General features: G+C 34.9%; 1 protein-coding gene and 1 long non-coding RNA gene across 3 annotated transcripts in view; one reads left to right on the forward strand and one right to left on the reverse strand.

The window, feature by feature from the left end:
- LOC137645864 (uncharacterized) overlaps positions 1-12,500 on the reverse strand; it is a 127,977-nt gene that overhangs the window by 96,366 nt on the left and 19,111 nt on the right. The gene's annotated exons all lie outside the window — the stretch shown is intronic.
- LOC137644962 (uncharacterized) lies at positions 4,376-11,159 on the forward strand. The gene is made up of 2 exons (XR_011045244.1): positions 4,376-4,437; positions 10,869-11,159. It is a non-coding gene; the product is annotated as an uncharacterized lncRNA (long non-coding RNA).

Here is a 12,500-nt window from a genome sequence, read left to right on the forward strand (position 1 = left end):
TTCGTATCCTTTCTTTCTCATTCAACGAGCACAATTAGGAGAATGTTAATCCTGACTTACTATGATGTCGCAAGGGGTAAAAGGGACAAAAAAAAATATTGAGAGCCACAACACTAAAAGGTTCACAGTAGGGGGTATAAACGTTTTATACACGTATTTCCAGAAGGAATGCACAGTCAATTTCCTCCGACCTAGTCATTTGAAGCACAATATTCTTAATGGAGGACTAAAATCTAAGGAGCTTATACTCTAAAGATTTTAATACGAATTTGTTTTTGTTGTCTTACTAAGAATAGTTGAAAGTGAGACGCTAATTTTTAATTCAAAATGAAAGAGGGATTTGAATCCGCAACATTCCAAGAGACACATTTGTTTTAACCTGGAAATTTACTGCTAAATACAAAGATACAAGGAGAGACATACATGATCGATTTGATTGTCACATCTTCCACCAAAAGATTCTTTCAATACACGAAATTTCTATAATAAAACTAAATACCAAATATTTTGTTAATATAAAATAATAATTTGAGCAATTTAAATGAAGTAAAATAGATGTCAAAAATTAAAATGAGAACATGACAGGAAGATAAAAGGAAAAAAAAACACACAGATTGTGGGGAAGAATCAGGAAACAGAGAAGTAAAGAAAGGAAATTGAATTTCCAAAGAGACAGACTGAAATGGAAAACCAGGATAATGAGGAAAATTATATCATGAAAAACGGAGAACGTAAAGGCTATGATTAAAGGGGGGCGGGGGGGGGGGGATTTTTTCAATAATGCAACGGGAAAAGAAAATTAGAAAGGAAAGGGGAGATCTATGGAATTAACTGGCTTGGGAACAAGGGGATTCAGTGACCGAGGAATGATAGCCAACAAATATTAGTTTTCATGATTATTTATAAAACTGCTGTCCACAATTTACCAGAATATTTTTGTTTTGCACGAGTTTCGCTGATTAGGCTTTCACGTATTCCTCACTTCTGGTCTGATTATTTCTTAATTGATAAGTAGACTATTTTGCTGCGTGTATAACCAAAGTAATACGCCCCAAACAATCCATAGAAACGTCTCATTTTCGAATACGGAAAGAAGTTTTACGCTCATATTTTTATCTCCATGATATAGAATACCAAATGTTTTTAATTTTCAAAATAGAAAATCCTCCAGTGTCGGTAACTTCTCATTTTCGAAAACGTGTGAACGTCTTTCGATAATGTAGTAAGTTAGCCCCCACCAAAAAAAAAAAAAAAAAAAACCACAATAATGAAAAATCTAATGAAATTAACTGACGGTAAAATAGATAATATACTTCTGAATAAAACTTTAATAGTTCAAATCACTCGATGGACCTCTAACATTATGAGAAGGCTGCATAATTTGTTGCTCTTGACAAACCTTTTGAAGATTCAGATTCTTCATCTGTACAGGTAATATTTTTTTTTTTCATGATTTTCAGATAACAAGGAAATAATGCGCGTAAAAATACACACAAAGTGTCTGAGAGAGAGAGAGAGAGAGAGAGAGAGAGAGAGAGAGAGAGAGAGAGAGAGAGAGAGAGAGTCTGATCAAATGAGCACATAAGTCGCATAAATATAGAGATGAGATACCTGGATAATATTTTTGAAGATTAACGAAAATATAAGAGGAATGAAGAAGTTATATAAAGAATTCGGAAGAAGGAAAGATGACAAAGGAATTTCAAGACAAAGGAGATTATCAAAATGACACGTGCATGAAACGACCACTCACTGAGACATGTCACATAAATAGAAAAAAAAATGTAAGGAAACCGACTTGAAAGGGGAGAATTCAATAAAGAGGAAAATGGTATAGATAAAAGGAAATTATAAAAAGATGCTTTCCGGTGAATAACTATATTTTGCCACCTAGGAGAGCAAGTAAAAAGCTTTCCTCGAAGCCTTTAAGTCTTTAACTACCTATTTATCTCCCTATCTTTTTTATTCATCTATCTATGTGAATGTGCGAAATAGCAATCCTTTTGCACATGGTAGTAATTGCCTACATACTATCAATTTTCTAATCTAAACAATGGTGAAGGTCCTTTCCACGAAACGAAAAGAAAAAAAGAAATTAGAAACATCAATCACTTTTAAGGATTTAATTAAAACCGTCATCATAAGCGGAAAACTCTGCTATACTTCTTTGGTAGAACTATCGCATTGTATTGGCAGTTCGTATTTGCTCAGCCGTTTTTAAGGATGAGCATAACATTAAAGGGATGGACACGGTAAGCGATACTGTAGGTGAGAGACCAAAGAGGGTCCGTAATGAAGATAGAATTATGCATGAGGTTGAGAATATTCTAAATATCCTGAAAAATGTGAGGACGCTAAAGTCATGACTGGATATGACGATTATTATCCTCCATTGCTCTGAACTTCTAAAAGGATGAGAGACAGCCTTCTGGAAAAAAAGAAAAAAAAAACAATGCCTACGTATGGTACTCTCAATGGAGAGTATTTTAAGCTTAGAATACGACAATAATGAACGAAGATTTAATTGTTAATATTCAAAAATTATAAAAGACAGACGAAGTTTCCATACGCTCAAATGAAACTTTTGATAAAAATCCTACTGAAAATTAAAGCTATTAAACAACTCATCGGAGCCTTACTGAAAACAAGCATATCACAGATGACAAGACATTGTCAACGATACTAACCTTACATTCTAAAAAGTTATGACTCGACCACTGAAATCAAAGCTGCTTGTGGAAGACGACTTCATACTGGCACAAAAGCAAAACAAGACTTGCAAACATATTACTGGGGCTGGGAAATGTCAAGGGTGTTAAATTATGTGATGTGTCAAGAATTGAGAGATTTATATCTTATTTAAAATTCCCGTTACGAAATGAGGAATGACTAAACAAAATAAAGAAAATTAAATTGGTTAAGTAGATTTCATTTCACACACATATATACTAAAATTTATAAACTTAAATATTGGTCTGAAAATACAAAAATATTAACTGATCAAAGACTAGTTCCAAACTCCTACTACAAATGCATTTTAGTTATTAAGTTACAATCACGTTTATGGAGAAAAGTAACCATTATTTTATTATTCTACTAATCTATTAAATCCTATTTCAAGGTATCTTATGAGAAAACATTCATATCAAAATCACAAAAACCAGTAAACGCTGTGCTCTTCCTCCTCAGGCGGAAAATATCGAGTGTATATATATATATATATATATATATATATATATATATATATATATATATATATATATATATGTGTGTGTGTGTGTGTGTGTGTGTGTGTGTGTGTGTGTGTGTGTGTGTGAGTGTGTTGAATTAAAAATCTAAGAACAGAAGACGAGTGTAACTAGAATCAATATACAGCAAGGTTACTTTACAAACACTTTTATGAATATGTGTGTGTGTGTGTTTGTGTGTGCGCGTGATATATATATATATATATATATATATATATATATATATATATATATATATATATATATATATATATATGTAATGATTAGAATAGTAATATTACATGTTTAAAACAAATGACGTAATATGTCATGTTGGTTGGAAGAGCTGGCCGTGAGATTTGCTATGGTCAACTCAAATTGTGTACAGGATGTAAGATGCTGAGTTGTCATTCTTTCTTAGTGTCAACACATTAACTCTTCGTGTGAAAGTTTGTGACGTCACCGGATGCAGGTGTCTTCCGATTCCGTCACTTATCCAAATTAAAGCAAGTGTACGATTTTTGGGATATCAGTAATTTGTTCAGTTCTTGTCTAAACTTCACCAGAATTGGTCATGTGGACCAACCCAGCTTCCTCCAGTGATGGAGATGTTTGACTCTGTTGTTTATATACAATAAAACTTAAAAAAACCACCAAGATGTGTTCAATAAACCATCTAAATACATCTGAAAACAACTCATACTCAAATGTGTGCTTAAGACAGTAGCACACCAATAAATGGTGGCAGCGCTTAAACTCAAAGACAGCGGTTATACTCTAAGAATTAGAGAAATATCTTCAAGACTTCAAAAATAAATAGCTGTAAAACCAGAGATATATCTTCAAGACTTCAACATAAAAGCTGTAATACCTGATAAAGATCTTCAAGAACTCAGAACTATCTACAAATATCTACAATTTTGACTGAGTCCAACGAAAATGCTAACACCAACATATGTTAGTATACAAATAGAATCTTCAATCAACATCCTAGGAAACCCAAGGACTGGCATTCAACTATTGCAAAACATATCCAGGAAGACCTACATTCTACAAGAAACTAGAACGAGACATCGCTAACAAAACATCAAGAGAGAGAGAGAGAGAGACGACTCGACTACATATAAAGCTAAGTACAAAGATTTTGTATTCATTTCAGTTTGTGCAGTGAAGTGTAGTTGTCACAAGTCGTTAGTCAAATATTACTGGGGTGAGTGAATTCCTAAACTTTGTTATAAGAAACTCCGAATTCTCATTTAGAATTTTTCTTTCTTTGTGCTAATTCCTTTTTCTTTCATAAACTCTTGGGGGGAAATGTATTGGGATTAGTAACATTGTTGGGGGAATTTTATTATACATATGCGTTTACGCAGTGGGCGTCTGTACTCATATAGATATTTTGATAGGATTGAAAGGGGTCACAGAGATAGAAAAAAAAAAGAATACAGCAGTCATGGCTCCTCCTGTCAGCCCTACCCCTGGACCTAGTGGTGTAGGCCAGGCTAATCCTCCTCCAATTGTGACGCTTGTAAATGCCAGGTCAGCAATCCTTCCTTTTCAAGGCCGTGTCAACGGGTTCTTGCCACAAAATGTGGAGTCATGGATTTCATCCGTTGATGCCCATTTAAATGCCAAACAAATCGTAGATCCTTTTGTACAATTACAAGAAGCTAAAAGTTTTATAGATTTTTCTAAGGGGGATGCGAGTGCGTATTTAAGAGGTGTTTCATTTCAGGAAGCAGTTACTTGGGATGATTTCAAAGTTAGGTTACGCGCGATCTATGGGGGTGAAGAAGCTTTGGATGTGGTGTTAACGTTACGAAATACACTTAATCAAGCCACTATGAATCGGCTTAATGTTGTTGAGAGAGCAGCTCTCATAGCTGATAGGCTTAACGAATATCAGGACATTTTAGGTAATTCCACTTGGGTTACTAACGATAATATCTCCGTGAAAGATTTTTTACGATTAATGTATTTAACTTGCATGACACTTATGTTGCCTGAAGCTTTAGTGCGGTGCTTTGATAAGAAGTTAATGCCTGCAAGTACGGAATTGGATGTCTATAAACAGATAAAGAAGCACATGTCCAAGTGTCCAGATCTCGATCCCGTGTTAACTCAAGTTTTTGCTAAGAATGAAACAAAACCACAAACAGTGAACGTAATTAATAATCCAGTAGCGGGAGTGACGTGTTACAACTGCAAACGTCAAGGTCACATAAGCGCAGACTGTAGAACGAAATTTTGTTCAGTTCACAACACAGGATCACATTCTTATAGTCAATGTTACGCGCGTAAGACACAACAATATCCTAGAAATACACAGTCAATTCCACAGTCAGTTCCATATGGAAATAAAAAGAAAAATCCTCATTTTAACAATAAGAAGAAACAACAAAATGTCAATGCAGTTCAGAGTCCGAAACAAACAAACACTTCTTCAAATATCGCTGAGCCTGGGCCGTCAAACCAGACCTCGCAAAGTCAGCCTAATTTTCAGAATGTGCAGAACAAAGCAAATACCACATAGTTAACTCTAGAGGGGAAGAGAGTGATGTTGGGTCAAGGTCATTTATGTCAACATCAATAGTATTGAATAATCAATTTAATGTTTTATCAGATAAATGTGAGACAATAGATTTTCCTATGAAACACACGGCCGAATTAAGTAAAACAGTGCATGCTCCCGTAGATTTGCAACGAATTCATACAATAATAAGCCAAAATGAGTTACGGCCAACCTTATATGCTGTAAATTTAGAACACAAATCCTTTACGTTATTTTTTGACTCTGGTAGTCCACGTAATATTATGGATTTGAAGACGCATCATTTGTTGTTTTCGAACTTTCCGATTGAAAAATCAGGAATCAGACTTTCAGGTATAGGAAATAATGAATTAAACGTCATAGGCATAACTCATATTCAGTTCAGAGTCGGTAATCGCACGTTTGCCGATACATTTGTTGTTGTGAAAAACATTAATATGTATCCAGCTGTAATTATAGGATACCCATCTATGGGAAATCAAAACATTATCTTAGCTCCTGCAAAGCACGGCGTGTATATCAAAGGGAAATTCTATAAGTCTTCTAATACTTTAAAGTCTGTTTTGGATAATAAGGAGACGACAAATGTAACCGTAACGTACGTTGAAGAACCAATAACTTGTCTCACTAATAAAGAAATAATACACGCGACCCAGCAGAATTCTCGTTCACCCGTAATATCATCTTGCACGCAATATATCGAACCAAACATACCTTCGAATTTAATAGTGCAAATAAAGAAAACACTACCGGGATCTGAAATATTAATCCTTTCCGATACTTTGAAAACCAACGGATTGTCTGTCACACAAGCTATTTATACAGTAGGCTCACATCAGCAATGTAATATCGAAGTCTGTAATCATTTAAATAACACTTTAGTAATTCACAAAAATCAACATATCTTGGATGTAGAAGTTTATAAACATCGTATTCTTACCGTTGCTGAAATCAATCACTCTCAATCAGTTGCGGATGAATCCCTTTTACGATCTATTAAAAATAAAATCAGTAAGGACATTCAAGACGAAGAAATTCAGCAGAAAATTTTTGAACTTTTAAATAAATATACAGATGTCTTTTCCACTACGGATGGATCCTTAGGGAAAACAGATGTGATCGAGCATCAAATAAGGTTAAAAGACAAACAGAAAATTATATATGTACCCTCGTACAGACTCCCTATGAAATTCCAGAATGAAATAAATGATGAAGTAGGTAAAATGTTAGAGGAAGGAGTCATTAGAAAATCAAATAGCCCTTATAATTTTCCTTTAATAGTTGTACCGAAAAAAGATCGAACATGGCGTATCTGTGTCGACTTTCGTCGTCTAAACGAGGAAACGATCCCTGATCGATTCCCAGTGCCATGTACTGACGATATTTTGTCTTTGTTAGGTCAGAATAAATATTTTACCAGTTTGGACTTACTTAAAGGCTTTCACCAGATATCATTAGAAGAAGATAGTATCCCATACACAGCCTTCAGCACAGCCAGGGGACATTATGAATTTTTACGGATGCCTTTTGGTTTACGTTGTGCTCCTATAACATTTACAAGAATGATTAACATAGTGTTTGGAGACTTGTTAGGGGATATATTGCATGCCTATATGGATGATCTTGTAATCTTTTCCAACACCTTAGAAGAACATCTACGTAAGTTAGAACTAGTACTACAGAGATTAAGACAACATAACTTAAGGGTAAAGATTAGTAAGTGTGAATTTTTCAAAACAGAATTAGTATATTTGGGTTTCATGGTGTCAAGCCAAGGTCTTAAAGTAGTCCATGATAAGGTGTCGGCTATACGTAATTTTCCCATACCTACTAATGTCAAGGGAATACAGCAATTTCTGGGTTGTAGTGGATATTACAGGCGTTTTATACGCAACTATTCAATAATAGCCGCTCCTTTAACTGATCTTACGAAGAAGGGCGTAGATTTCATATGGTCTGAGCAACATCAACAGGCGTTTAATACTTTGAAAGATGAACTGTGTAGTTCTCCTATCTTAAAATTTCCTGACTTCGGTAAGGAATTCTTCATTGCAACAGACGCCTCAGACTTAGGAGTGGGAGGGGTATTGCTTCAGCAATATGATAAACAGTTTTTCCCGATAGCTTTCTATTCTCGAAAATTGAGAACTTCCGAAAGTAAATATGCAGTAATAGACAAGGAAGGACTAGCTATTGTTAATTCGCTAGTGCATTTTAAGTTCATAATTTACGGTTATCCCGTTAAGGTTCTTACTGACCATAAACCACTAACAGAGTTCTTTAAAGGCTTCAATCACAGCCCTAAACGAACTCGGTGGCATTTAATCATTCAAGATTTTGGCGCAAGAATCGGGTATTTACCTGGGAAAGCAAATATCATTGCGGATGCATTATCACGCAACCCCGTGTCATCTTGTACGGAGTCTTTAGCTGAATTAATAGATATATCAACATCCATGCCTATTGTAAAAACAATATCTGAACAAGAAGATTTAGGCTGGAGTGCTGAATTGTTACAGACTGAGCAAAGAAAAGATCAGAAAATAGAAACAATTATAAATGCTTTGAAAGGCAATCATAAAGAAAAAGAATATATAAAGTATAAGCAGCAGAATTATGTAATCAAAGATAATATTCTGTGTAGGACTGTGACAAGGAAAACCCGCAATACACCACATGTAACTAACGACCAGGTAGTAGTACCAAACTCACTTGTTTCCACTGTCCTGAATTGGTTGCATTCAAATCCATTACATGGACACCCTGGGTTCTCATTAATGTCACAGAAAGCCAAATCATTGTTTTATTGGCATACAATGCTTACAGATATAAAAAGACACATAGCTAATTGTCGCACATGTCAGGAAAACAAAGGGCATACGAAAACACCTGTTAGCTTAGGAACTTATCCTGTTCCCAATCAACCCTTTGAAAGAATACATTTAGATTTGTTAACAGGATTTTACGAGTCAGACAGAGGGAATAAGCACCTCTTAGTAATTATAGATGCTTTAACTCGATATACAGAACTAATAGCGCTTAAAACTAAAACTGCGATTGAATGCGCTAGGAAGTTTTACGAGTGTTACATTTGTAAACATGGAATTCCACACATGATAATCTCAGACTCGGGTGGTGAATTTAATAATCACTTTCTTACCTCATTGTGTGAATTCCTCAAAATAAAGAAGATCAATACCATGATATATCACCCAGAGTCGAATGGGCTAGTGGAAAGAGCAAATAGGAAGATATTAAATATATTAAGGGTAACACTAGGGGGATCAGACCCCAACTGGGATATTGCAATACCGGCGGCACTGAGTACTCTGAATCATTCATATCATATATCAATTAAAATGTCACCGCATGAAGCATTGTATGGTACCCCAGTTAGAACACCTTTCCATGTATTAACGCCTACAACTAATCTATCAAATCCTTTAAAAGAATGTATAAATGCAAGTATAAGTCGATATGATATCCTTCGAAAGAATTTAGAAGAATCACAAATCATAATGAAAAGGAATCATGATAAAATAGCGAAACCAACTAAAACATATACCGTGGGTGATAACATCTATATTCAAATCAATGTCAGAAAAGGGCTCAACTATAAACTAACACCTAAGTTTGAAGGCCCATTTAACATTTTGGAAATATTAACGGCCAATAGGTTTAGAATTCAAAATGTAGCCCAACCCACGGATGAGAGAATAGTACCATTGTCTCACATAAGAAATTAAAAAGAAGTGAGGAAAAATTTTAATTTCAATTTTAAAGTTTTCTTTTTAATACAGGAGTAATTACATATGTTTTTTCTCGTTACAGGTTTCCAAGATGAATTTTTTGTTGTTGGGAGTGATATTGTTCGCTCAGACATTTTTTTCGTATGGGATGAGTTCTAAGACTAAGAATATATATTTTAAATATGGAAATATAGTTGAAAGACAAGAAGACATTTTTATTACATCAACCAACGTAATTGTCGAAGTGCATATGCAAGCAATTTTTCTTCAAGAGAATGATGTCACTAGCTTAAGAACCGCCATTTCAAGGTTTTCTGCATCATTGGATGAGTTGCATAGGAGACATTTTCATTTGACTACTAAGAGTTTGCTTAGCTCAACATTAAAAATTGCAGAGATGCTATCTGATGACTTAAAGAATAAGACTGGAGAGACAGGATCTTTGGCTTATGACCTTTTGATGTGGACTGTAGGACACGAACAAAAAGAAAGACGGAATCCGTTCATTTATGCTGCATTAAGCATCTTTGGGTCTGTTGCAAGTTTAGGTTTAGGACTTTCCAATCGTCTTAAAATTAGTAATCAAAATAAGAAAATTGAGTTCTTGACTCATAAAGATGAATTGATTATGTCAGAACTAAGGGATCAGTTAGCTTCAATCAATAAAATTATGGATTTGTTAAATGAACATTCAGATAATATCGTTCAAATTATGGAAGTACAGGATTTGTTAGCAACATTAACGTATTATGATTCAAAGATAGATCACATACATAACAGAATTGCACATTTCATTGAGAAATCCAAGGATTATGTAGAAGCTATCACGTTAGCAACTAAAGGTGTATTGTCGCCCCATTTGTTGCCTATACGTTACTTAAAATTAGTTCTGGAGAACACTAGGGATAAACTAGGCTATGTTCCTTTGTTAGACGAACATAGGTTAGAATTTTATTACAGCCTAATTACAGTAAACGTAGATAATAACAAGATTAGGATTACAATTCCCTTTGATTCTTCTGATGCCTGGCAATCTTACAGGATATCACCATTTCCGACTTTCATGACGAATCACTCAAATCCAGTAATATCCAGTTTGACAGGACACGTATTGATTTCCCCAGACAAGGAAACATATACGGTCATTAAAGACTTAAATCAATTAACTCACTGTTCAGACGCAATGGATAGAAAAATATGTACAGCTGACTCATTTGAATTCCGTAAAAACTTGATGGATTCATGCGAGTTAGGTATAGTGCTAGACGGTGCTCTCTCCCATACAAGTGAAAATTGTCTGGATAGGCTTTATCCCTTTGACAATAAAGAATTCAATTGCAGACTAAATAATGGCTCGTGGATACGATACGACAAGGACGGCTTCAATATATCATGCCCTGACGGATCCACATCCCACAACCACATCTTCGTCGCAGCAGATGGCTGTATCGGGACTTCCCCGAATTCCATGGTGACTGGCCTACGGACAATCATCAGAGAACGTGCTTACTTCGCGAATTTCACGTGGACCTCTACAACGCCCGCACTTCCTCTCCCCTATAAAGGAAGTGTGGCGAAACACTTAATGAAACTTACCGAAAAGGACCACCTGTCGCCGACTTACAAAGAGATTCTTCACCCCATAATACTGGCTAGTTTGTGTTTCACGGTGATGATATTTATCGCCGTGAACATCCTTGTTTGGCGTAGGTTACGGCACAGCAAGCAGCTACAAAGGAATGAGTTGCATAGCCCTGACAATACCCCCTATTTAATCCAGTTCAAAGCTGTATGAGTGGCCACCTCATTCGCTAAGGGAGTAATTTGTCGGATTGATGTTTGTATGAAAAGCTGATTAGTACGCTAGTAATATGTAATTAAAGAAATTCTCTACATTTGCATTGTTAAAAATACATTTAAAATAACATTTAAAAAAATAAATAAAATAAAAAAGGATATAAATCATTTTTTCTCTCGGCATCTAATAAAAAATATATAAGCCGGAATGTTAAAAAAGAAAAGAGAAAAAAAAAAAAAAGAAAAATATATAAGATATATAACAGAATCTATGGGCATCTAATAAAATGTATCAGCCCTATATATAAATATATATATATGTACGAAACCGTGGTACGTGTACGTACCAGGAATTCGTATTTGTGCACTGAATGTTGAGTATCTTGTTTCTGACAAAGGTAACAATTATTCTTTATCAAGTTACCGAATCATTTGTAAGTCAGAATTTGTTTTGTTTTTTGGTACCATGTAATCATTTGCTAGCAATGTACCATATGTATGATCTTGGTTTTATCATGCATTTTTCTTTTTGCTTTGGTAATATCTTTTTTTGTATGCATTATTGTTATTAGTTTTGGTGTGCCTGTTTGGACATTCGTCCTCAGTTGGATATAGCTAGTTTTGGACAATGAATGATACGTATGTCCAGTCACACCTAATAACCATGTTTCGGCTTGTTGTTAAATTTTTGTAAAAAAAAAAATTGAGATAGCTGGCCGAGCATATGTAATGATTAGAATAGTAATATTACATGTTTAAAACAAATGACGTAATATGTCATGTTGGTTGGAAGAGCTGGCCGTGAGATTTGCTATGGTCAACTCAAATTGTGTACAGGATGTAAGATGCTGAGTTGTCATTCTTTCTTAGTGTCAACACATTAACTCTTCGTGTGAAAGTTTGTGACGTCACCGGATGCAGGTGTCTTCCGATTCCGTCACTTATCCAAATTAAAGCAAGTGTACGATTTTTGGGATATCAGTAATTTGTTCAGTTCTTGTCTAAACTTCACCAGAATTGGTCATGTGGACCAACCCAGCTTCCTCCAGTGATGGAGATGTTTGACTCTGTTGTTTATATACAATAAAACTTAAAAAAACCACCAAGATGTGTTCAATAAACCATCTAAATACATCTGAAAACAACTCATACTCAAATGTGTGCTTAAGACAGTAG

This window comes from Palaemon carinicauda, chromosome 8 (genome assembly GCF_036898095.1).
Source record: "Palaemon carinicauda isolate YSFRI2023 chromosome 8, ASM3689809v2, whole genome shotgun sequence".
Taxonomy (NCBI): domain Eukaryota; kingdom Metazoa; phylum Arthropoda; class Malacostraca; order Decapoda; family Palaemonidae; genus Palaemon; species Palaemon carinicauda.